The 3,405-nt window shown below is 31.6% G+C and overlaps 1 long non-coding RNA gene across 1 annotated transcript in view; it reads left to right on the top strand.

Moving 5' to 3' along the window:
* LOC120612942 (uncharacterized) overlaps positions 1 to 3,405 on the top strand; it is a 5,260-nt gene extending 1,855 nt beyond the window's left edge. Inside the window, exons 2-3 of the long non-coding RNA XR_005655572.1 lie at positions 1,832 to 1,918; positions 3,344 to 3,405. This is a non-coding gene — a long non-coding RNA (uncharacterized LOC120612942). The remainder of the gene's footprint in view (positions 1 to 1,831; positions 1,919 to 3,343) is intronic.

The following is a 3,405-nucleotide window of genomic DNA, read 5'->3' as shown; positions in this document are numbered from 1 at the left end:
CATACATACATACACACACATATATATACATATATACATACACACACACACATATATATATACATATATATATGCCTTACTGTTAAAGTATACATATTAGATTTCGTTAACCAATGTCACCATACAAAATTTCATTAATTAATTTTTTAAAACAGCAATCCAAGGTGCACCACTGGAGCTTCTTTTTTTTTTTTTGCCCTTGGCAGATGTCTTATATGTGGATAAACAAGAGACTACCATTTTATAAATGTCATAGTTTCTCCTATAGTGAGGACCAAAAAATAGGTTATGGTATTTTAAATAATTTTAAAACAACTACCACCCCAAACCATGGGTCTGAAACGCATTATCCGAGAACATCTAATTAAGAATACTTAACATTTTGCAGAAATTAAATATATATAATATACATGAAACTTTATTCAAAGAGTATTCTTCTAAATGTAGCAATAGGCAATATAGAAAGATATAGATATAAATGAGAATGCCTGTGTTTGTAGCTTTTGAATTCCACTTTAGCAAAGCATTGTCCGTGTGGTTTGATAGCCAGAACACAGACCCAGAATATCAACTTACACAACTAGGTAAAAAGTAGAGCCAATTCCTGTTGGTCACTCTTTTCCACTATTTTAAACTGCTTCCTCAACACACCTTATTATGATATATAAAACTAAACAAATAATTGTGTGATGTAGATCAAAGTCTAATCTTATCATATATTAATTTCACTAGGATTCCTCAGATCAGTCTAGCCATTACTTTGTAGCTTTTCAATAAATGTTTGATTATTTTAACTTTGGACTAGTTAGGGAAGAGAAAGGTGAGCATTGGGTCCCAGCCATCTCTTTCTCCTCTTTGCTGATTTCTTTACCTCTGCACTTTTAATAAGGAATTTACAAAATCCAACAAACTTTATAACAAAACTCTGTAGCAATCAGATTTAGAACAGCCATGGACCTTTCAAAACTCTACAGCCATTTCCATCTGGAACCATAAACGTTAGGAACACAAGCTTGATCATCAAGTTTCTGAAACTTAGCTAGTCCTCTGGAGTTGTAGGATTCTTGTAACTATTCAACATCGTTCAACAATCACCAATTTATTGAACACCTCTTATGTGTCAGACATAATCCTGAAATCTGAGGAGTTAAGCAAATTATACATAGCTCAACAAAATACCTAACAGCTGTCCTTCTGTCAGACTAAAAGGTTTACCATAAATAGACCGTGTGGCAGAAAAGCAGTAAGAATGTGAGCTGAACCTAAATGAATGTGGCAAGGTTGGGAAATGGAGGGAAGCAACCCCAATATTTCACACAATGGAGTCATTCTGGGGGCAAAACATTTTCCAGTGGCAAGTGATTTCCAGTAGTTATGTGGTAGACTGTGAATGATACATAATTCGGAATCAGAAAAGTAGAGTTTAAAGATCCATATCTGTAAACCACTATACCCTCACTTTCTTTCTTTATGAAATAGAACTTAAATATTCCTGCCAAATCTAAAGTTTTAAAATTTGGAATATTCTTTGATCCACTTACAGGAATTTATCCTAAGGAAATAACGAGGAAAAGATGCAGAGATTTAGCTATAAGGATGTTTACTCAGAGTGGCATTATAAACTATCTTTGACTTTCAACACAAGGCATCTGATTAAACGCATTATAGTACATCCGTACAACAAATCACTAGGCAGCCATTAAAAAATGACATAGTAAAGCAGGAGTTCTTAACCTGGGGTCTAGTGGGTTTAATTCATGAACGGATGTGAATTTACCTTCAGGCTAATGAAGTCAGGAACTAACAGGACCTTAACCCCTTATTTACACAGGCCCCTGTGAGTGCTGAACTGCTGAGAATTAAAAGAATTTTCCAGATGCGAAGGGGAAGTCAGGTTGCAATCAGGAAGCATTTCTACGTAAGAATTTCTGGTGAATTTCTTGAACAGATCTCATTTAAAAAGGATTTGAATCTCTAAGTCTCTAGCGAGATATTGTGATTTCTCATTCAAAATAAATATTCACATAAATAATTTACATATTATTTATATATTTATATTATTTTTCTTTTAGAGGGCCTCTCCACAATGTGAGAAAAAGGAAATTTCCCACTATTTTCAAGCCATTTTCTCAATCTTGCAGTCTAAGCAAGTGTTTTGTTTTTTCTTAATAACCAAAATAAAATAATAAATTTTTAACAAAAATCACAAACACTAAAAGTACTCTTTTTCTTATTTAATAAAACTATTCAGCATTTTCCAAAAGACTACTTAGTTAATAATTAACTGATTTGAAAACATTAAAGAAATAATTTTTTATATCAGCTAACCATTCATTTAGATTGAAAGATAGAAATGGAGAGTCAAAATTAAATTCACTTTCTCATATTTAAGAAATAGTCTTCAATGTCTAATAAAGTATTATTAAGTGAGAAAAACAAGTCATTGAACTATATGGTTGTATGATCCCATTGTGTTTTTTTAATCAATACTATAGAAAATATTGTGCATTTTGAGTTTCATAACAGAACAGAGTTCTGTAAGGGAAAATACCATTCTGTTTACTAGAATTACTTGGGCCACGTTGGGGTAGGTGCTGCCACTCAATACTTTTTGCATTGTTTGAATGTTTTAAAGGTAAACCTGCAACATAAAAAATAAAATAAAATTGAAAACCAAAAAATGAAAGTCTCCAAAATTATATAAGTATCACAACCCACAAATCCTAGATCTTCCTCTGTTCATTCACTGATAAATTTTAATTGTGTATTTGCATAGCTGCTTCTTCTGGCACTTGGAGAATATAGCTTTCATTAGATTTAAAGAGGTCCTAATTCAATAGGATTAAGATCATGGTTTAAGACTAATAGACTTAATGACATAAAAACATAGTCATGATATATTGTTATGTAAATTAACAGATTATGTGCAACATAATTGCATTTTTACAAAAATATGTATTTATATGTATAAAAATAAGACTGGAAAAATATACATTAAAGTTTTAACAACTATCACTTGATAGTGGGATTATAGGTTATTTAAAATTTATCCTTTTTATCTCGTCTGCTCTCAGAAGCTAATCAGGGTCAGGCCTGGTTAGTACTTGGATGGGAGATCACCTAGGAAGACCAGGTGCTGTAAGCATTAAAAAAAAATTATTCTTTTTATTTCTCAATGTTTGTTAAATTTTCTACAATAAAAATATATTTTAATAAGAAAAAAGTTATATTATTTAAATTGTAACGAACTTAGAAGGTTGTTGGATAGATTTAAAGTTACAGTATATGAAAAAGCGGGTTGTAAATCATAAGACACTTACAAAGGTTAATTATTGTTTCTCAGGCTTTAAAGCAGCTGCAGACCGCATTATCCTGAAACCAAAGGTGAGCACTGGAAAGTCTCTT

This window comes from Pteropus medius, unplaced genomic scaffold (genome assembly GCF_902729225.1).
Source record: "Pteropus medius unplaced genomic scaffold, Ma_sr-lr_union100, whole genome shotgun sequence".
In the NCBI taxonomy this organism is placed as follows: Eukaryota; Metazoa; Chordata; class Mammalia; order Chiroptera; family Pteropodidae; genus Pteropus; species Pteropus medius.
The sequence above is the reverse complement of the archived record's forward strand: the minus strand, read 5'-3'. Positions and strand labels throughout refer to the sequence as shown.